The sequence below is a fragment of the Gasterosteus aculeatus genome, chromosome Y, assembly GCF_964276395.1.
Source record: "Gasterosteus aculeatus chromosome Y, fGasAcu3.hap1.1, whole genome shotgun sequence".
Classification (NCBI taxonomy): domain Eukaryota; kingdom Metazoa; phylum Chordata; class Actinopteri; order Perciformes; family Gasterosteidae; genus Gasterosteus; species Gasterosteus aculeatus.
In genome coordinates this window covers 18,962,172-18,986,189 of record NC_135709.1, presented here as the reverse complement: position 1 = coordinate 18,986,189, position 24,018 = coordinate 18,962,172, and the positions used below count along the sequence as shown (strand labels likewise).

The 24,018-nt window shown below is 43.0% G+C and overlaps 2 long non-coding RNA genes across 2 annotated transcripts in view; one reads left to right on the top strand and one right to left on the bottom strand.

The window, feature by feature from the left end:
• Positions 1-213: 213 nt before the first annotated feature.
• LOC144391127 (uncharacterized) overlaps positions 214-24,018 on the bottom strand; it is a 42,569-nt gene continuing 18,764 nt past the window's right edge. Inside the window, exon 2 of the long non-coding RNA XR_013455012.1 lies at positions 214-20,523. This is a non-coding gene — a long non-coding RNA (uncharacterized LOC144391127). The remainder of the gene's footprint in view (positions 20,524-24,018) is intronic.
• Positions 12,038-22,068, top strand: LOC144391129 (uncharacterized). Its single transcript, XR_013455013.1, has 2 exons — positions 12,038-12,939; positions 17,910-22,068. It is a non-coding gene; the product is annotated as an uncharacterized LOC144391129 (long non-coding RNA).

Below are 24,018 nucleotides of genomic sequence, written 5' to 3'. Positions count from 1 at the left end.
GGCTGGCTTGGAGGAGATACATCCACATGCTCGGTGAAATAGGGGGAAAGGAGCCTATAGAAGGAAGACAGGAACAAGATTGTTACGCCTCCACCCCGGCTCAGGAGAGGAGGAAGGCGTAACTGCCCAAGACCACGCCCTCTGGATGATTCTGAACCCGTGTGCAAAGGCCCCAGCTTGCTACCACAATAAGTAAAGGACACTACTACAATGGATGGCTATGGTGGGTTTATTTCCCCTACAATAACAATACAAACATTTCAACAAACAATTACACACAAGTACAAAGACACGGGATAGGAGGACGAACAGGTAACAAGGCCTGTGGAGTAGGGCGGTGCCAACGGTCTGTCAAAGCAAAGAAACAAAACGAAGGACCCTGAGCTTCCCTAACCCTCTAAACCTACCTACCACAATCTAACCGATCACACCACTTACCTCACTGCTACAATACACAGGGTGACAGCCGCTGGCTTCTAATCCAGTGTATCTAACAGAGGTTTTCCCTACAGGTGTATGTAGACGCCAGGGTATCTTACCTAGCCCTGCTCCACAGTGCTCTTGGGGTAAGTACATAAACACAGACCTGGGTGTACAATAGACCACAGTTTAACAAACAACATAAACCATATATTCATCCACTGTCTCATTCAATGTCAATGTCAATCTTTCCCAAAACACAAGCCCCCCCTCTCCAAGCTCTCACAAACAAACATTTTTAAAGGAGCAGAGCTGAGAGCTGGATTGGCTGGAGGAACAGCTGGCCACGCCTGCATCGTCAGCAGCAACTCACCACACCTGTGAAGAACAGACTGGAAACAAAGACATCGGGGAGGAGAAAACACTAATAGAGCAGCCGGACGTAACAAGATGAATAGGGATAGAGGGGAGGGATGAGAAAGACGGATGAGATGGAACACGTTGCACAGTAGCTTCCTCGATGAAACAGCTCAGACGGGCAGAGACAGAGAAGGTTGAGGAGTGGGAGTGTTGATTGTGTGGATTAAACATCATTTGAATGCAGGAGAAGGAGTCTCCCTTTCTGCCTTTCATTAATGATAACATCCTGTCCCTTTTCTCCTCCCCCCCTTCTCTCTCCAGTCAAATATGTTTGCTATTAGCGTTGTGGTTCATTGAAAGAAAAAATTGACTGACAATAAAACACTGACAATAAAAACGTGCCACCGTTACTTCACATTTCAATTCCAATTCATGAAATCAATGTTTTATTCCCCCAAAGATGGTATGGAAAAATGCATGTGCCATGTCCACATAAGACCTGAAAGAAGATGAAGTGTAACTGAAACCAATTGAAATGGATGCAAAGTCCAGTTGTAGAAGTAGACAACGGTCAGTAATCCCCTGTACTTACTGAATAAATGATAATGCTCAGCATTCTCTTCTTTGTACATATAAATAAAGTAGTAAAGTAGTGGGAATGTTAACTTTTCTCTTTGCATTTTACCTAAAACAATCCTGCTCCATTCATCTCACCGGTTAGAAAAATATGAATCTCTTACCAGTTTGCAACATGGATGCAGGAAGAATATTATCATTTTTCTATTTCAACCTTCAGCTGATCAAATTGATTGGGAGACATTAATCAAGCCCAGTATACGTTTTTATTTTATTATGTAAAAGTTAGATTAATGACCATTGCAGACATTGATTTTAATATTGCAAAAGGGTTGGCGCTTGTCTCTTTTCCAAGATAATTCTGATTATTTGAAATAAATTATTTCATAGTTTCTCTAATATACACACAATAATGAACATTTATAGGATTCCAGAGACTGACGCTACATTCAAAACCATTCTTATATAGTAAGTATATAACAACTACCTTTTGCAGGCAAATGTTGTTTGTGAAATCAAGGGTTTTGGCTTTAAGTTGAAGAACAATATAGCGTTTTTTGGGGAGCAATAACATTGTGTGCGCAACAAAGAGAATATCTGAAAACGAATCTCTCATAGTTTCTTTGATGCATCAAAGAATTTCTTTGAGACAGATAAAAACATGGATGAAAAAAAAAACTCACTAACACTTGTTTTGAGAGATAACATTCTAGGTAAAATGTGCCAATTACAGGTAATTAAACATGTGAATTTAGATTGACGACTGGATAGAAGGAATAAAGAATGGGAGGAAAGCATGATGGAGGGGTGAGGGAAGGGCAAAGGGGACATAGCTGTTAGTTAAGGTGTTACAGCTGGGTTGGTAAGATAATTGATGGCCATGGTAGCTTCTGTGTTAATGCTGTTATAGGGGGCATGAGCATGGAAAGGTCAGTTTGCACACTGAATGTATGACATTTCCTCCTGCTGTCTTTATCTCTCTCACCTCAATCTTATGCATCCATAGTAAAGTACACCGACCGGAGCCACCATGTCCCGACCCTCTTTAGAACTGGCGAAATGAGGTTCCAAGTGAAGATTTATTGCCATGTGTAAATTAATATAAAACATGTGGTAAATCAAGAGGGGTTTTATGGAATTACTCTATAGTATGATATAGCATACTGTGTCAATTCAACGCCATATATAAATCTTTAAATCATGTCAGATATTGGGAAATCGCTGCGTTGACTGGTTTGCTAATTTTTGCGACTACATTAATATAGAATTTTCAATATCCTGTCCATGGACAATTATAAAAACTCCACAGTGGATGCTGTTTAACAATTCTTATTCACTTACGCACTAGTCAGTTTTAGTAGCAGTTACTATTAAAACAACCTTTGCTGTACGCTTATTTAGACTAATATTACAACAATCTTGAATATATTTTTTTTTTACAGCAAACACCTAAAAATACAGAAAATGGGCATGCCGATGGTAAATAATTGTATCTTAATAATCTGACTCATTAGTAAACATAGCAACAGAAAAGAACAGAAGAGAATACAAACTATTCTAACCTTACAAACAACTCAACGAGGGCCTTTGATGCTTTAGTACATGGTCGATTAAAATAATTTGATCAGACATGCAACCGTGCCATTAACTGTTGTTTTTTTTGCTGGACCTGTTCAAAGCAGATTCTCCATGTGGAGGTGTCATGATGTGGTTTGAATCTGGGGATTCAGTGGAAGCCCTTCAATTTAGGACACTGACATCACTCTGTCATGTTGTCAGGCAAGTGTTAGGGATTTAAGCCAGAAGTGCACCCCTGGTGGTGGAAATTATAATACGTGTAATAATGTTTAGTGTTAGAATTGTAGTTTGTGATGTTAGATATTAGTTATTACATTAACATGTTAGATGAAGTGTATGCAATTTGAATCAAACACAATGTATAGTCATTTAAATCATATAAACACTGTACACATTAACATTCTGTCACAATGTGATGTTAAAACCTGGGGACGATGCTAATTGCCGTCCTTTATGGATTTCTCCCAATTTTATCCCCAAAGAGGGTTTTTTGGGAGTTTTTTCTCCTGTCAGGTAGTAAATGAACAACTTAATGTAAGGCAGCCGACTGAGGCAAATGTCTTGAGAATTGAACCACATGAACTGTCTTAGATCTTATGATGAAATGTGATGAACGGTCATCATTAATGATGTTGTAAGAATACGTGTTCAAGATTTGGAGCCTGGTCGGGGTTATCAAAAATTCAGCCGAATGACTTCTCTCGTTCTGGAAAATGTATTTGTCAGATCACAGGTCAAGTATCAGCGCTGCGTTTGCAAAGGCAGGAGCAGTTCAGGCAGCACACAGGCCAGAAGAACAACTAACTAACATCAGCAAGAACATCATGTTTTATAACCTGAAAAGACAGAGAAGGAAATATTTCTATTGGCCCTAAACTGGCGTAGAGGAGGACCTTCCACCTCCCGCATCTAAGATCCGGTCACATCCAATGTCCAGACTCCTGACTTAACGTAAACATCGTAAACAGAGTGTGTATGTTGAATAGTGTTGGTGTGTCTCTAACCCCCCTTGGCTGGTAAATCTTCTAGTTGACCCGCAGACCTTACATTCCTCAGCCAGGACAGAAACTGACTCCCCATCCTGTCGGACTCGTGTCTGCCTGCTTGGCAGATCCTGCTTACCCCCTTACTTAACTCTTAAATCAAGACAAGACAGCAAACCCCCAACTAAGCCCATGAAAATAACTTTTGATTATCAATTCCCCCTTTTTACATAATTCATTATGTAAACCAAAAACAAATCAAAAGAAACCACCAATCTAAACGCTAAATATCTATATCAGTGAATACGGGTGAATGCAGCAGTCATGGAAATCCCTAAACAGTACAAAAAATCTAAACCGAGTATAATAGACACAGAATACATCCTAGCCTAGAAATATCACACCATCTACGTGTATGCATCCACTATATATGATGTGTGCAACAGTTAGCAGATCACGCGGACAGGAATGTTGAACCTAAAAGGATTTCTTCTTCAGGTCCCTCGAAGTCGGTTCTTACCATACCTATCTCCTCTCCAATCTCCTCCGGCCCTAACAATTGGATCCTTTTAATGTAACAAAGCCATCTGGTATGGCAGGGGTATTTTAGCATCTATTGCAGAGGTGATGCGTCGGAGACATAGTTGTCTGATAAAGGGGATGCAGCAGCATCCACAAAAACCACTATTGCGATTACTAAGGTCAGAAAAACTGACAGTAAGAAGCCCTTCCATTGTCCAAAGTATTTACCAAACCAATTACCGACGGTGCCGTCTATACCAGAGTGTTCAGCTAATTCAACAGACATGGCTCTTAGTCCGTGTAATGGTCTAGTAAAGGATCCATCTGGGGCGGTGTTATTGGGGATAAAAGTGCAGCACGCTTGGCCAAACATCGCACACACTCCTCCTTTTTCAGCTAATAACATATCCAAAGCCACCCGGTTCTGGTAAGTCATCAATGAGGTGGCCGATAGTTGGCTGTGCACCCCTTCCAGAGCATCTCTCGTCATATTGGTGAGCCGCTGGATATTGAAATGTACATAATTTAGTCGATCCACATTTTTGTTTACAGTTATAAAAAGGGAGCAATGATTCCCATCCGGCCGCTATCTGATCCGTTAACTTGTATTGATCAGGTACCCCTCTCAGCACACTATCACACAGTGCGTGGTTACTTCTGCAACTTTGTATGGACCTTCCTAGCGGGGATCAGTCCAACTGAATCTGGCTACTTTACGTAGTACCCAGTCATCCACCTCCACTGGTGCACACTCTCCTTCTTCTTCAGAAAGGATCTCTGTCACCTGTTGAGAGATACTCATCACAGTATTATTACACATTCTCATATAGTCAGATATTTCCACATGTTGGTACTGCAATGGGCTGACAGTGGTAGGCAAAGTGGTTGTTAACGGACAAGGCATCTTTCTTCCCGTTCATACCTCATGGGGGCTTATCCCTAACTTAGAGTTAGTGCTGTATGGGATAAGATCATGTCCTATCGGCAGGGCTGCCACCCACGTCAGCTTCGTTTCAGCACAGACTTTAGCCAAACCTTCCTTTATGGTTCTGTTAGCTCTCTCAACTAGCCCTTGAGACTGAGGATGATAAACTGCCCCAAATTTATGCTTGATCCCAAACGTTTTCTCTATTTCTTGTAGTTCAGCGTTCGAGAAGTGTGAACCATTATCCGATCGTATGACTTCTGGAATACCAAATCTGGGTATTAGTTCTCTGGTCAGCCATTTTACTACGTCTGCTGCTCTTTCTGATTTTGTGGGGATCACCTCCACCCACCTAGAAAAAGGATCAACGCATACCAACAAATACCTCTTGCCCTCAACTTGGAAACTTCCAAGTCCAGCCTTCAGTGTTAATGTCCACTTTTATTGCTCTTCAGCCCAAAAGCAAAGCAGAGGGTGGGAGACGTGTCACAGACACTTGCAGATAAAACTCAGCTCATGCTCAGTTTGATCCAATCTATTCATTCATTACTGATAGATCACCAACCTCTCATGGTTAGCGTATCCAAATGTAAGGGTGTACTACCTGTTGAACATTACAGGATGACCGTCTGTAACAAGTTTCCATATTTCGTGTACTGGTGCTATAAATGTTCCTTTGATCAGACATTTGCTTCAATCATCAAGATACTGTATCAAGTGTATCGTGCACTATACACTCAATAGCAGCACTCAACAATTTACCGCCCATCTCTGAATTCAGGAGAAAACTCGAAAAACTAAAAACAGTAATCCAAAAAATGGACAATATATACAACAACTCTCCTAATTCCTTATCACCTTCATTCCTCATTTAAATCTTACACAACCGTATCTCTTAATTTTCAATGACCGATTGTCTTGCCGTGGAAAGTGTGAACGCGTTTGACTGTAAGAACGCAACTATTCCATGCGATGTGTGCACAACAGTCTGGTGTTCCATTGTTATATGGGCCGTTTTAATCAACGCTCTTCCAATATCAGCTACGTTTCTGACACACGAGGGATGCCCTATTTCCACGTTATCCAGCTTACCACTATAGCACATCAAAACCTTACGATCTGTGTTACCCTCCCCCTTTTGAAACAGAACGGAATTCACAAATCCGTTCTTTTCATCAACATCCAGATGGAAGGGTCTCGAGTAGTCAGGGGGGTGAAACGTGGCTGCGCTGGCCATGGCCTGCTTGGTGGCAATAAATGCAGTCTCCGCCTCCCGGGTCCACACCAAAGGCTTTGAGTAGTTTTTATAGCCTGCACCCAATATTAGCGCCCTCAAGGGAGCCACCTGCACCGAGAAATCAGGTATAGTATTCTAGCTCCATGTTACAAGTCCTAAGAATTTCATCATTTCTCTAACCGTCGCGGGCCGAGGATGTTGCAAACTGGACGACTTCTGTGTGTCAGTCATAGCTTGCCCTGATGGTGACACAATTCTCCCCAGAAAATTCACCTTCTGTCTCCCAATCTGCAATTTCAATTTAGACACTTTGAAGCCATTTTCCTGTAACCACTGCAGAACCGTTCTGGTAGCGGACATAATCGTTCCTGAACTTGTCCCTGCTAGCAGGATGTCATCCACATATTGTAGTAAAACAACTCCTTCTGGTAGTCCCAACTCGGCCAAAATGGTCTTCAGAACAAAAATAATTGATGGTGAGTCCACATAACCCTGTGGTACCCGCGTATATCTATATTGGCGCCCCTTATACGTAAACGCAAACATTTGTCTCGAGCGCACAGCTAGAGGGACACAGAAAAAAGAGTTCGCCAGGTCAATGCAGGTGAACCATCTTTTATCAGGGCCTATTGCATTTAACATTGTATAAGGATTTGGGGTGCCATAGTGAGTTGGTACTACAACTTTGTTGACGAGCCTCAAATCATGCACCATTGTATAGTTAGGCTTTCCGGGTTTAGGGACCGGGTTAATCGGGGTATTCCAGGGGGACCCCGTCCTCTCCAATACACCTGCCTGCAGCAACACTTCAATTGTTTTTTCTATCCCTGCTATTTGTTCCTCCCTTAAGGGGTACTGAGGACGGTAAATTGGGACCGTTCCGGTTTTTAATTCAATTACCACTGGGGCCATCGGAATCAATCCCACATCAGCTCCCCCTTTTGTCCAAAATGTATCAGGAAAATCATCTAGCATGAGCTGTGTGTTCTCATGGTCAGTATTTTCCCTACCATGTGTGCGGCTTAGCAGGTGTTTCTCTGGTATAAGTTTTACTTCTGAGGTATGTGCAATACGGTACATGTCATTAGCCTGAGAGTAATGTAAGTTAACATTTTGAGTGGGCACCCAGTCCGTGGCATCAACCCCCGCTTTAACCATCGGCCCCATGTTCTCGGCTTCTCCTCCGCTTTGAATGAGCAAGGTGATGAGAGGAGCAGAGGTCTCTTGTAGCGCATATAGAACTTGTAACTCAGAGGTTAGTTCCACCGCAGCTGCCACACCTTGTTTCCCCACATAGATCTATCGGACCTTAACAGCAGGATGTCCATGGACCTCGCTTTTAAACTCAAGTCCACTCCACAGGGTGTCATAGTTCTCATCAGGAGACAGCGAATAGTTCATCGTGCAATGAGGAGGATCCGCAGGTGGTTCAGTCGGGTGTAATACCTTGAACCATGGGCCCCAACGGCGGACAGTCTCATGCAGAACAGTTCGATCATAGTCCTCCACTCTCCCCCACCAGACCTCTGCTTCGTCATTCAGCGTCTGTTGAAATTCAGCTTGCAGCAACTGGTGGCCATAAGAGTGGGGTGTGGCACATCGTTGCTGTGTCCCATCCGGGAATGTTACAGTGATACATCCCTTCGTCATTTGCATAATGATATTTTGGGAACACAAAATGTCTCTTCCGTTGATTGTCAGAGTCACCATGGGTTCTGGGAACAGGTTACCGTCAGCCGTCGGATCTGGGCACCCCTATGGCATTTGCTGATGACCTGGGGCCTGATGCCGCAGGCTATTACCCTGTTGTAGTGTATGTGGTGCTTGTGGTGGATAGATATCGTAAGGGTATTGAGCTGGGTTGGACTGAGGCCTCTAACCCTGAGGTGGATGGGGGCATGCGTCAGACCAATGTCCAAGCTGCCCACAGCTGAAACAAGTATTCTGTCGTTGTCTAAACTGCCCTCCATTGTTTGGAACTCGGCCACGATTTCCCCCTCCCCACTGTCTTTTCGGTTGCCTGAAGCCACCGTACAGTGGGGCCCCCATCATGTGTTGTGGTTGCGGGGCATAAGGTTGGGGATAGTAAGCCTGTGGAGGAGTGTACGCGGCCTGTTGTGGTTGCTGGCAGGCTGGCGCACATGGGAAGGGAGGGGGGTCTGGATAAGGGTCATATTGAGGTGGCCCTTCCCCCCTGAGATGGCGCTGTTGTTTGGGTCATCTGTTTGGCTTCACTCTTGCCCTGGTTCACCTTCTCTCTGCTTTCCTTCAGCTGTGCTTTCGCCAATTGTAACTGAATATTGTTTAATTCACCCTTTTCCTTATCATATTTTTCTTTGCTCCGGTCCACATAGTGTTTAATCTGTGAGGACCAAGCATCAAAATTCATGTCAGACAACCCCACTATTCCTCTTAGTTGGGTCTTCATTGTCTCCGAGACAGATGACTCTATGGCGCCGCGAAAAAGAAGCTCGGTTCTGTGATCATCCATGACATCTTCCCCTAACTTTTTGTCCCATAATTCTCTGACTCTCCTTAAATAACTATTTCCACCCTCACTGTCGTGTGGGGGAACATAAGTGAGTTCTGTGGTAGCCACCTTCACAGGATATTGGAGTCTGAGCTTTGGCCAGAGCACTGACACCCAATTTGCCAGAGGCTCCCCGTCAGGGAGGTCAGAGGTCCTGGCTTCCCCCTCTAACTTCTGGAGGTCAGCTAGTAAGGCACACGCCACAAAAATTCTTCTAAGATCCCCCAAACCGGGAACACTACCCGCACACTGAGGAAGGAACCCACGAATCCACGCTGCACCACCCTTCTCTATTTAGGTAATGCGAGCTTCATCATGCTTAGGTCTGATAATGTGAGTGGCGCATATGTCGTTTTTTCACTTCCGTCTCTACAAATAGCCGTTAACAGTGGTAGATGATGAGAGGCCTGAGCATCCCGTCTGATTTAGGTTTCAAATCATTACATTGATGCACATTTGCTCTGGCTGCATTCCCCTGATAATATCTGTTCCTATTACCTCTTAACCCCTGTCTCATGGCGCTCCATCGGAGTAGATGACTGTGGTTTTTGTGACTCTAGCGCTGCTCCATGCTCCTGAAATTCCTCGTCCCAATCATCTGCAGGGCCAGGCTCATCTTCCTCTGACTCAACCTGCCTCCCCCGCTCATCCTGTCCACGCCGGGTGATTGATTGCCGCTCTGCCTGGGCTATGACTTCTAACAAAGTCTCTTCTCCTGCAACTCTTCCTCCCCCTACATTAAATGAGGTCATAGGTCTGTGCTCGGGTTGCCGCTTCTTTACGACTGTCGAGTGACCCTGTGTTGTGTTTGGATTACTCCAATCGACAGGCTCCAACTGGGGCCTGTCCTCCAAATATTGTAGCGTCTCTGAGAGAAAAGCAGAAACCTTCTCCACCCCATCATTCTCTTCATGTGGATATGGAGTTACCTGTAACAACCCTTTTTGAACTACCAAAACCTGAGATTCTCCTGGATTAGTAGCTTTCCCTTGCCTCAGTGGCATCTGATGTGGTTCATTTAACAACCGATTAGCCTTCGCATATGGGCTTGTCGAGTAGGGAGGAGGCGCACTAGATTTACAACCGGTCTCATGCACTTTCTCTTCTCCTGCTTTGGTTTGCGGCAACTGCATTGCCATCTTACTCACGAATACCGCATTTATTTCTCCCAGAAATGTTCTACAGTCCACTAAGAACTCATCTGCCTTTTCTGCACTTTCCTTCTCTTTTCCACAAAATCTCCCCTTAACGGCAAGGAGCGCAAGCGCTTGGTCTTTTCCTCTTCTCGCCATCCTAAGATGGTCCTGCAGCTGCTCGCCTGTTGGTTGAGAATCTGTCTCCCTTCCAAACATTCCTCTTTCCTGCATCTGTGCAACCCACTTCACATATTTTTGTTACACATTTCCTATCTTTTTCTAGGGTTTTATCCATATGTCTCTTATAAGTCTTAAATAGGGCGAAACCCAGAGTGCCTTCTTTACACCTCTCCCATATCGTTATGGTTTCCTCCATTTTCATCACAGGTTATTTATTTATTCACACGTGGTTTTTGAACACAAGAGAAAGGACTCAATGCCCAATACTGTGAACCCAATCAAGAACCTTCTACTGTATTAGAGGAATACAGCGCTCGATTGTTGAGGCTTATAACACCAGTTCACTCGTATTGTTTTATTTCTCTCGTATTTATACCACCATCATTTAACTATGATTTTCCCTTTTACCCTTTAATACATATCCCCACAGATGTGTAATCCGGTCAAACACTTTTCACTGTCGGATTCTCAGTCCTTTTTCAAGTCCTGATACGCCCAGCTTCCAGGTTCGGTAAAACACCAGGAGTTACACCAACCACCCACACATTTCCCAGTATGAAAAACAACAAATCTTTCCCTGTGTCCTTATTTCTTCATCTAATATTCTAACCTGCCAGTCCAAGAATCACACGAGTAGGACTGCAGGACCAGAGGTATCTACGTACCACACGGATTGCAACTTGGATTTCTACAGACTAAGATTAACATAAATCCCTGCTCTATTCTAAACTGCCAGCCCACTGCATGCAAACGTGGGACCCCAGTCACCAGAGGTATCTACGTACCACACGGATTGTAACTTGGATTTCTACAGACTAAGAGTCGACCTCAGGGAACTCAAGTGAGCCCCGTCATTCCTTTTTAAACTCCTCATATATTTACCTAAGTCCCTAAACCTAAACCTAAACCTAAACCCCTACACTGTTCTAAACTGCCAGTCCACTGCATGCAAACGTGGGACTGCAGTTACCAGAGGTATCTACGTACCACACGGATTGCAACTTGGATTTCTACCGACTAAGATTATATATATTTTTACCTAAATCCCTAAACCTATGGACACTTATTCACTTTCCCTAACGTTGAATTCAGTGTGAGTATGTGCTTATACTTTACATGTGATCAACAGGAAATTTTCAAATTTAGTTTTAAATTTAATGGTCTTATAACGACCTTATTCAGTCAATGGACAGAGACGAATTCTGCAGTTGACAACAAATCTTTTTAGAAGTATCCAATCACAGACATTTTATTCATTTAGAACAAAAGGTTGTCTGCTCACCTGATTCTGTTTGCGCGCCTGTTGTCAATGCTGAACCACGCCGCCGGTCCTTTCGGCTCGGTCCGGAAAACGGACGTCGGGGTCACCAAATTGTAAGAATACGTGTTCAAGATTTGGAGCCTGGTCGGGGTTATCAAAAATTCAGCCGAATGACTTCTCTCGTTCTGGAAAATGTATTTGTCAGATCACAGGTCAAGTATCAGCGCTGCGTTTGCAAAGGCAGGAGCAGTTCAGGCAGCACACAGGCCAGAAGAACAACTAACTAACATCAGCAAGAACATCATGTTTTATAACCCGAAAAGACAGAGAAGGAAATATTTCTATTGGCCCTAAACTGGCGTAGAGGAGGACCTTCCACCTCCCGCATCTAAGATCCGGTCACATCCAATGTCCAGACTCCTGACTTAACGTAAACAGAGTGTGTATGTTGAATAGTGTTGGTGTGTCTCTAACCCCCCTTGGCTGGTAAATCTTCTAGTTGACCCGCAGACCTTACATTCCTCAGCCAGGACAGAAACTGACTCCCCATCCTGTCGGACTCGTGTCTGCCTGCTTGGCAGATCCTGCTTACCCCCTTACTTAACTCTTAAATCAAGACAAGACAGCAAACCCCCAACTAAGCCCATGAAAATAACTTTTGATTATCAATGTGTATATTCACTCATTGAGGCATGAAGCTAAATGTATCTACATTGAATGCATTGGAATGTGAGGGACAGATAGGACAAAGAAAGTTTCAAGTTACAGCTGCAGCTTCACACCTCGACATGAAGGGGACAATACAGGAGGGGACACTCTGAAGAAGAAACCAATGACATTCAAATGCACCCAAGAAGACACACCTCAAAAGTTTTCAAAGGACCAAAGCGTGGAAAGGACTGTTAGAATTTTCCTTCAGCCGCTTTGATAAGTCACTTTAGACTTGCTCAGAGAATTCTCTATTTCGGGAAATATTTTACTGTTCGCTTTGTATTTCACTTTGTAATTGTATTCCTTATAACATTGTTTAGTTATTAAATACTTTTTGATTTTTGAATTTAAGCAAGCTGACCCTTTTGATTCTTCGTTTCCGGGCGGGACGAGAACAAAGGAGTGAGGCCTCCCTCGAGAGCTTTCCGAAACCCTAACAGTTGGCGCCCAACGTGGGGCTCTCGATTGGGGGAAGACGTTGCTGAGAGGTTTCACTGCAAGTACCATCGTGACAAACAAGGTAAAACAGAACCTTTTTCATAAATTCTGTGATAGGCAGATTTGGGAAAACTTAGAGTGGTGCTGGGAGTCAGCCATGAGGCAGGGACTTAAATGCTAAAGGCTAAAGGCTAGTGTATTAATGACTTGGGTGAATATAATAAGCTGATATTGGATAACAATAGGGGCATACTTTTGCAAAGTGAATGCGAATGGGAGCCGGCTTTTAGAAATTCCAAACAAGCGTGTTTGGTGCGTTCAGGTGCACGAGTTGAGCGTTAGAAAATCCAGTCGGCGAACTGGTCTGCTGAGACGTAAAGACCAGCAGGATAAATTTATACAAATAGACCCGTATGGGATTGGCTAGGGGGTTCGCATGAGGTGTGACGACGCGCTTGTTGTCCACTAGGCTTCTCACTATAAATACGGCGTCTCTAGAGAAGACTCTTCTCTTCATTTCCTTCTCTGTGCATAAAGTCCTTCACAATTAGGTATAGAGGGATTTTAATAGATTGGGGGGGGGGGGGGGCTTGCTCTACAGGATTGGATTACAGGAAATTCCAGTGGCGTCTGGAACGGTATATGATTACAAAAAAATCCAGTGGCGTCTGGATAGGTTTATGGTTAAGGTAAAATCCAGTGGCTTCTGGATTGGTTTCTGCTTAACATTTTCCACTCTCTAGAAACCCCTGAGTGTGCCATCTGGTTGTATGATGTAAGAGGGAATTACAAAGGGGGAGTTCAATTTCTTCACTTGCTGTGTTCGGATGGTGACATTGATGCACACTTGCCTTTGCTTACTAGGATAGTGTAACGATTGATAAGACAACTTGACTGATATCTGAATTGGTGTTGACGTGTATTTTAAACATTAAAGTGCTGTAGTGTTACGTTGAATTTGGTTTGTACTATAGTTCTGCATTTGATTTTGGGTTGGAATTGGAGGTTGACTTAGTTTTGATGTGGTGCTTTTGAGAAGCTGTTATGAATTGTTTGATTTTGATCTCCAATGTTTAGCTGAAACCAGATTGACTGTCATTGCATTGTCTTTGGGTTGGGGGTGGATGATTGTTTATATTGCAGTATAATCTCTGGCAGCATTCATGGGGGAGTTCTTCTGCTCTACTTCCTGATTAATATTGCCGGCAGTTGTAGTTGTAGACATCAAGATTAATTTTATTAAAGTTTAATTTTTAGACTTTGGAATTTTGAATTAATATTGAGTTTTGATTTGAAATATAATTAATTCTTTCTCTTTTTCCTCTGTTCAATTGTAATCATAGTCTTTGGCATTGATCATTGATTATGCTATTTTTTACAGTTCCGTGAATGATTTGATTTTGTGGTTAGAGGTACAGTTAAGTTGATTTAACTTAGTGGTCTAACAAGATAGTTTTATTAAATTACACTGTAGTTATTGGACTGATTCAATGTTGTAAATTGCCCTCCTTTCTTAGATTCTTTTGATTTGGTTGTTTGTTTTACTGTGTCGATTGCGGTTGACAGTTCGATTTGACATTTCCTCGGACAGCTGTTAGAAGTGACTTGGTTTGGTTTTTCTTGCAGTTAGTGACAGAGTAACACCTAGGACAGAAGGGACAGCTTAGTGGTTGTTGAGAGTATTCCAGGTTGCATGATGGCTGCGCTTACAACTCAGAAATTGCTTGGTAGGGCCAGAGAGTTCATGGAAGAAAAAACTGAGTCCAAGGAAAGAGAAAGGGAGTGGAGTGGGAATAGATACTTGAAAAGATGACAAAATAATGGGTGGTTTCCAACGGTGTCGCCGCCAGCAGGTGAAGACAGGCGCAAGGTGTGGAGGGAGACTGTAACAGCGAGAAATCAAGCCACTACGGCTTATGTAGAAGCCGGCCATTTAAATAGAATGAGTGAGAAGAGAGCCCTCAAAAGAGAGGATAAGAGATGTGTCCGCACCAAGCGGCTGCTTGCCTACTGGACTGCAGTCGACCCAAACACCCACAAACCTGCTGTTGGACTGACAGAAGAAGAAGAAGCAGATTGTGAGCCCAGCGTATTTCTACCCTGGAGTCATCGAGACAGGGAAACACTGGAGAAGGCACTGCCGCCATTGGATGGAGGAGCTAACCCATGGATCCTGCTCTTTGAAAGGCACATAATAGGTGATGAGTTGGCTCTTGGAGATCTGAGAGCCTTAATAGCCCACATGCAGGGTGCTGACAACCTAAGAGCCTTAGAAGCAAGAGCGGGAACCACCAACCAAGAGGATAAGGCTCCATTTGATAAGGTCAGAGGAGTCTTTTGGGCCACAATGCGAAACATCTGGCCTACAAAGCCAAGTATGTCCATCCTGATGGGTCTGGGTATGAAACCAGGTGAAGAAATCTCTCAATATCTGAGAAGCGCAGAAAAAGAATGGCATTTGGCCACAGGAGAAAGACATGACAATAACAAATCTAATGCTGTGATCTGGCGACACACTGTGCAGCAAGGCTTGTCCCTGCCAATTCTAACAGCGTTAGAGGGAGTAGTGGGACTGGACAACATGGATGAAATTACATGGAGAGACCATCTACACACTTCTACAAAATACAGCGAGCTGCGGAGACAAGGAGGCAAGAAGAACTGAAGACAATGACGCATCGACTCCTGAAGATCCAACTGGCAGCGGCTGATGTAGAAGTAAACAAAAAACAGCAAGTCAGGAAACAATTGCAGGTGACAGACGAACAACCCCAATACCCCGTTCCTCCAGAGGCCCAATATCCAACCGTAGGTCCTGCAGGGAGAAACCAATTGAGAGGATACCAGCAACCACCACAGTACAGAGGGAGAGGCAGAGGTCGTGAATATAACAGAGGGAGTGGATACTACCAAGGAGGGTATGGGGGTGATGTGTGTTATATATGTGGACAGGTGCGACATTGGTCAAGAACATGTCAAGTGAAATATGAAGGGAACACACGGTCCAATGCTCCTCCAGGAAGGTTTCCCTACCCAATGCAGCTCAGGCAGAACCAGAGACTGGGCCCACCCCAGCCTCCACCTCCCCACATGTGGTGACCACAGCAACAGATGCCACTTTGCGTTGATGGAGACAGAGTTCTGACGAGCCCTAAACAACTAACTAGTGACACACCGACGCCCGCTTCTTTCCAACAGCTCAGATAAGCACCCTCAGCCTCCCCAGTTTACGACTCACATTCCAGGTAGAAGAAAGGAGACTGGAGATTATAGACTGCTGAGAGTGTCAGCTGAAACTAGACTTAGACAGTGGGGAAGATTGATTAAAAAAAAAGGGGGAATCAGTCATTGAAAATTAAGACACAAGGTTGTGTAAGATTTAAATGAGGAATGAAGGTGATAAGAAATCAGGAGAATTGTTGTATATAATGTCAATTTTTTGTATTAATGTTTGTAGTTTTTCGAGTCTTCTCCTAAACTCAGAGATGGGCTGTAAATTGTTGTGTGCTGCTATTGAGTGTATAGTGCACGATACACTTGATACAGTATCTTGATGATGGAAGCAAATGTCTGATCAAAGAACATTGATAGCACCAGTACACGAAATATGGAAACTTGTTACAGACGGTCATCATGTAATGTTCAACAGGTAGTACACCCTTACATTTGGATACGCTAACCATGAGAGGTTGGTGATCTATCATTAATGAATGAATGGATTGGATCAAACTAAGCATGAGCTGAGTTTGTGTTTGCAGGTAACAGACATGTCTCCCACCCTCTGCTTTGCTTTTGGGCTGAAGAGCAATAAAAGTGGAGATTAACACTGGAGGGGGGTCTGGAACAGATGGGTCTGATGCTAAATTGATTTATTATCTCCTGGTACTTTTTGGGATCAAGGGACTCACAATCTTCATTGTTGTTTTATGACCCTGAAGTGTTTGGAGAACCTTTTGTTTATATCACTGGGGTTTGAGGTTCACATTCTGATACATTGTTTGAAGTTTTAGTGACTGATACTGCAAATGCTCGACCACTTAAAGTAAAAGTAAGTGGTCGAGTGAAAGTAGTTACAAAGGTCAGCAAATTGACTGTAATGATGGAGGCCTTCAGTGAGGCCGTCGGATGGTTTATTTTGATGGGAAAGAGATGGGGAAGTAAGCAAAGAAGAGATGATCATGACAGAGCAAACAGGCTGAAGGAAAAAGGAGAAGGAATTGACGGTAAGGGTGAGGATGTGAGATAATATTTTAGTGTAATCTTGGTATGAGCAGATCTATTACTGGTTGGTCAATTAGTTTTTCATACATAATGTATATTATAAATACATGTGCATGACAATTGTTAACTCTTTTTTGCTTTTCAGTTAGGAACAGGCGACTCCAATGCGATTAAGTCCAGATCGGCAACAACACCCAGTAGAAACGGCGTTGAGGGGTTTTTACGACATTGTTGGATAAGGCAGGAGGTGGCCTGGGGGTGATAAGCATCACCAAAGGCTATGTGAAGAGATGCTTTTACACCTACCTCAACATGAGGGACTGGGGGAGAACAGAATACAACTAGAGTATCTGCCGATTTGGGAACATTATTGCATGCGGTGTAAAACACAACCATAAGGTTCTAAACAACAGAGTTTTGTAGATTTTATAGATTTAAAGTGTTAAGAAGAACAATTAGTCTTTCTATCAATTAAACAACTTCGAAATCGATTAGAATGCGTTTAGGAAAACACTAGATGTTAGAGTCTAGCTACTCAAGTGGCATTTTAGGGATAACAGCAGACGATGACCAACGCAGGAAGATCCAACATGACTTTTCTTCCTGGAACGAATGTGTAACACACATACTAGATAGTAGAACTTGTTTGCTTGAAGAGTTTGGTAAACCAGAAGGAAGAGCAACAGGAATTGGGAGAGCACACACACACACACACACACACACTCACACGCACACCTACACACACACGCATACACATAGCTGCACCACTTGCGCTTTTCTATTCAACAGCCGATTGTGGAATCTTGTCCTAATGGGACCTCCGGTTTGCAGAGGAGTCTGCTCACAGGAACTGAGGTGAGACGAGGTCCAAGGAGGGAGCTTGAAGTTTAATCACACGTCTAGGATGACAGCTACGTGTCATCTGACCAACCCGCTGACAAGAACAGATGTTCCAGCAGAGGAGCATCAAGGAGAAGTATAGACACACACATACAACGAAGAAATCCACAAACACTGAGCTATTGTGACACACCACTTGCAGGTTAAAGAAGGAAAGGGAACTGCTGGGACACTTGATAAACACATATGATAAGAATGTTCAGGATGCAAACAAACAAATGCCAACGATATTACAGTAACAGAACTTGAGGATTTTGAATTCAGAGCGGCTATCCAGTCACAATGACCTAAGCAGCATTAGGCACATTCACAGGGAACATCTGGTCAGAAGGAGGAGAGAGAAGTTCACCATTTCATAGAATTATGCGTGTTCAGGTAACTACAGTATTGTCTCGTAAATTATATGTCCTATCGTGTTTTTTCCTTTAGTTTCAGATACCTTGTCCCTATATAATGTGTTGATACGTGTTGAACTTTAAACGACTGAGACCAAGTTCACTAAGAGATCCAGAGGAACATCTTCAGGAGGTTTTCCAACAGCAGCCATGAGGGGAAAAGATTGAATAAGGAATTATTTGTGTTAAGAACTACACTGATTCCTCAGGGGAAACACACATGTTACATATGGAACTGAAACGGTAACTTCTGCAAAATGTTTAGATCTGTTTGTTGTGCGATCATCTCCAACAACACAGCTCCTGGTGGCTTGGTGACCAGAGCTCCAGCCCCACTGACAGCTTGAACCAGTATCTGGCAGACAACTAAGGCGACGACAATCCTCTCACCAACGGGTTTGTCAGTATTATTGCACAACGGAAAAGTGCATTCCTCCCTGCGTTAACCCTTCTTGTGTTACAGTCATGATCTAGTCCACTACGGATGAAGCTGCATCGCCTGCATCCTTGGATTCCTGCAGGGATTGGTCGATACTGCGCTTAGTGAGACTAGTATACAGGGAAATCGGTAGCGAGTAGATGATGAGGGACAATCACTGTTGACGGATGTGACTGTATGCTAATTTTTCCGTCCTTGAGAGATGCTCACAGTGAACTCTGAGCAAGGAGGGAATTGTTAGGGATTTAAGCCAGAAGTGCACCCCTAGTGGTGGAAATTATAATACGTGTAATACTGTTTAGTGCTAGAATTGTTTGTGATGTTAGATATTAGTTATTACATTAACATGTTAGATGAAGTGAATGCAATTTGAATCAAACACAATGTATAGTCATTTAAATCATATAAACACTGTAAACATTAACATTCTGTCACAATGTGATGTTAAAACCTGGGGACGGATGCTAATTGCCGTCCTTTATGGATTTCTCCCAATTTTATCCCCAAAGAGGGTTTTTTGGGAGTTTTTTCTCCTGTCAGGTAGTAAATGAACAACTTACTGTAAGGCAGCCGACTGAGGCAAATGTCTTAAGAATTGGACCACATGAACTGTTTTAGATCTCACGATGAAGTGTGATGAACGGTGATCATTAATGATGTGTTGTAATTAAGGTGTAGTAGTTATAAAATGAAGACAAACTATGCATGCTTTGTTATATTCACTCATTGAGGCATAAAGCTAAATGTATCTACATTGAATGCATTGGAATGTGAGGGACAGGTAGGACAAAAAAGGTTTCAGGTTACAGCTGCAGCTTCACACCTCGACGTGAAGGGGACAGTCCAGGAGGGGACACTATGAAGAAGAAGCCAATGGCATTCAAATGGACCAAAGAAGACAAACCTCAAGAGTTTTCAAAGGACCAAAGCGGGGAAAAGACTGTTAGAATTTTCCTGAAGCCGCTTTGATAAGTCGCTTTAGACATGCTCAGAGAATTCTCTATTTCGGGAAATATATTACTGTTCGCTTTGTATTTCACTTTGTAATTGTATTCCTTATAACTTTATTTAGTTGTTAAATACCTTTTGATTTTTTAATTTAAGCAAGCTGACTCTTTTGATTCTTCGTTTCCCGCCGGGACGAGAACAAAGGAGTGAGGCCTCCCTCGAGAGCTTTCAGAAACCCTAACATAAGCTATGCATTTGGATCCTTTACCATGCATTATAAATTAACCCCAAAAAGGCAAAAATGAACAGAGGTGGAAGGCAGAGAAGGCCCAATGAAGGACTAAGCGAGCGGTCAATACCATGGATTGAGGTGGCCGGGACAAAACATTTGTGGGCAAAAAGCAACTTGTGTTGGAAAAAGTGAGACAACAGTTGGTCAATACTGAGCGAGTGACATGCTGCCCAAAGCTGCGTCGGGTTACAACCGAAATTGAATGTCCCAATTGGCCCGTGTGGAAAGATAGCATCGATGAGGGTTTAAGGTATCCTACCAACACTTGTAGTGACTCTGTGGCCTCTCCAGTCTAGATGGCCCATAACTTATACATACTACTTGTATTGCTTAGTTACCACTGCAGCTTCACCCCATTCTGTAGTTAGAACCTTACCTTAACAGCTGCTCAGTGTCTGCCCCTTTGGATCCCTCGCCACTCAGCCCGTGCATAGTGTGGCAGGTCAGCAAAGTGCTGGAGCAGCATTTGGCCTGAGAATAGAGGAGCGGATTGCGTGAGTGTGAGAGAGGGGGAGAGAGAGTGAGCGAGAGAGAGAGAGAGAGAGAGAGAGAGAGAGAGAGAGAGAGAGAGAGAAAGAAGACTGGTGGAAGCGGATCGATGTGGCCTGTATTCATTAACCCTCGCTCACGGCTCCTTTCCCTCCCCAATCACAACTCTGCCATTTTAGGGCGGCAGGATGTGATTTATTATCTGTCCTGGCTCAGTCAGCACCATCGACCCACGGTCTGAGGAAAGTTGACTCACACCAGGATATACAGATTGCCTCACTGTGGGCCGAACTCACTCAGTGATCCGACACCATTCAAAGTGGACCCACGCTGGAGAAAGCGGGATGATCAACATGCATTAACCAGCCGCAACAGTGTGTGATGTTTTCTCTTGGATTTAGTCTCTGTCTGTCATTAAGATACAAAGTTCTGGAGACACACACGGAAACATTAACGACCAAAGAAGCAGTGTACTTTGCCAGGTGTTGTTTGCCAGTGTTGCATTTTGTGAACCGCAATAGCGTTAAAAGTGTGCAAAATGCCCTCATTGAAATCCACAGGTGTTTAGCTGGGATCAAAATAAGGCCCAGATTGGAGACGAGTTCGGTCTGCGCGAGGGGCTAGAAAGCGGGTCGTTGGCTGACCCATATCCCCGATTTGTCATTTGGGCTAATGTGATCCCATCGCAAGATGGTCTCCATGTATTCTCTCTGTATCTGTCAACATTAGCAGCAGGCTGCGGAGGATGCTACAGGCAAAACAACGGTTACTTATTTGATACGTGAGCATGAAGTCTGGTGGCAGATGTGGCTGGACGGTCTTGTGGCGATGGGCCAAACACACGTGCTATTAAACTGGTAGAGTCAAGACTCCCTTAGGCCAAGATGTGTAACGCTACATAAAGGACACCTGTTAAGTAGCTGTATGAATGGAAGGTTGTGACGGATGCGGATATACAGTGAATCCAACATGATATCTAATTCATAAAGTGGTCTGTGAATCCATGGATGGATTGTAGGATATTAGAAACAAATTGACGATCCGGTTCATAAAATTAATAAAAATGCATATCGTGTACACGAGAATACAGCCATGATTCTGAAACTGTGTAATCACATTTTTGAATACAACAGAAGTGAGGCTGCAGGTAAAGCTAGAACTAAATATGAATAAATAAAAATATAAAAGACTTCATCTCACCCTTGTTTTCAAATGCTAGGTTTTGCAACGTTTGAGTTAAAAATATGCTATATGCTTTTACCTAAATCTATTTTTTCATATCAATTGGTTATTCAACTCTGAAAGTAAACTGTAATGAAAAAATCCCTCATATTGTATATTGGCATTAGTATGAACTAGTTTTATTCCCACTTTATGAGCCCCATGCACATTACATGCTTTTCTCCGGTCCTAAAGTTCATACACTTCATTTTATGTCCATACCTCTCTGCTAATTTAAAGCTGCTAAATATAAACTTTAAAGGCCGTCAAATTACACTGAACGCACATTAAATGACAGAATGTTCATTTCCTCTCATGCAGATGTGTTATTTTTTTACATATTTGGTTTAAATACTAATTAACAGACATGCAGGTTAAATTAAAGAGTTTTTTCCCCTACACCTATAGTTGCATAATTTAAGAAACATCTGGTTTTCTGCCCAAAATGGTCAGAGATAATGGAACTCAATGCAAAGGGGTGTCAATTCCATTCAGTTTTCCATTCAAGTTCATGTTTTCCTCCTAATCTTCATAAAAGACACACGGTCTGAACTTTTTGTTTTATAAATCCAACACCCAAAAGTCTGAATGTGCCTGACAAACACCTCTCAAAAGAAACAATCCAGCTAGATTGATTTTATTGATTTCCCTTAATTGAGAACACAGCAGGAATTTTGTAGTCGGGACACAAACGGACATTGAGTGAGATGATATCCTCATTCCCTACTACTCAAACAGAGGGATACCGCAAATGAGGTGGCAAACACATATGAATGAGATGACCAGCCATCGGTGTAATTTGGGGTAAATCTGATCAGCAGTCTTTGCTTGTTTTTTACAATTACGTGAGAGAATAGCATGCACATTATTTACATGACTGTTTTTGGTGTAAATTCCTTATCAATACACCTTTGTTTCAATGTAATACCAGCAATACCAATTATTGCTTGTGTATGTTCGCTTTGTTTTTAGAAAGTATTAGTTAATGCGAGGAACGCAGATAAGGGTGATTATGACAGTAAACACTGTTAATCAGGCCGCTGTGGAAAATAAATAAATATATCCCTTCAGGATATTAGTCTTCAACAGGTCGTGGTATTTATATATTTTTGTTTTCACGTCTCGATGCTCAAACCCAGTTAATTATATTTGTGTATCCCATTAGTGCTGTGATTTATTTTGTGAGGTTGAAATGAAACGTGCCGGCCACACTTTCCATGTGCATGGACCGCATTTCTGTACAGAGCTGTCATTGTTTGCAGTCTGATGACCTCCATCCCACACTTATTTGTATGCGTGTGTGCGAGGTGGAGGCGTTGCACACTGTTTTTAAGTCCTTTAGTAAAGTTCAAATGACAAAAGTCTTGTGAGCCACGTTTTAAATGCTCAAACCACAAACACACAACCCCAAACAAAGCTTAACGCCATTCAGAACAGTTGTATTATATAATATATTTGCCATTAAAGAATTAACAGACCTACTCCCCCGGAAATATTTGCAGATTCAAAGGAGGTGAAGTTTGTCCCCTCCTTTTGTATCAATGGCCAAAAGGGGAAGACCACTTTTAGAAATGAGTCAGAGCAAATTTTTGGTGTGCGCACACTGAAGCGTGCACACAGATACACATTCCACTATGTTGAAGATGTATGAAGGCAGTGTGTTGGATGGACTCCCTCACCTCTCATATGCAAATAACCTTCCCTCATGCTGCACTGTGATTGGCTTGCTGTTATTAATATTCTGCCAGGGTGTGATTTCGTTAGCCCGGAGTTACTGTGCCAACAGGCAGCACTAAAAAGGGACTTTGTCAATGTTTGATTGATGAAGTGAAGTGATGCAGAGAGGGTGTGGATGTGTGTGTGTGTGTGTGTGTGTGTGTGTGTGTGTGTGTGTGTGTGTGTGTGTGTGTGTGTGTGTGTGTGTGTGTGTGTGTGTGTGTGTGTGTGTGTGTGAACCTTTTTCATTCCAAATTGGGCACCGGGAGACACTCTTGCCTGTTAATATCAGATCGAGGAGAAAGTGACTATCCGCTTTGCTCAATATGATTGTAATAAAATTATCTGTCCAGCCTTCTCTGCGGAGTCCTGTCTGCCAAGGTCTATGTACAGGTTTGGCTCATGGACTCTGTCAAGGCACAATCTCAACCTACTACTTTCCATCCATTTAAGTCTGAACCGCTGTCAAGCAAGTTTAGTTGAATCCCATAAGCCACACTAAACCATGTGTAGCGATGCGACGCAATGTCTAAACTAGTA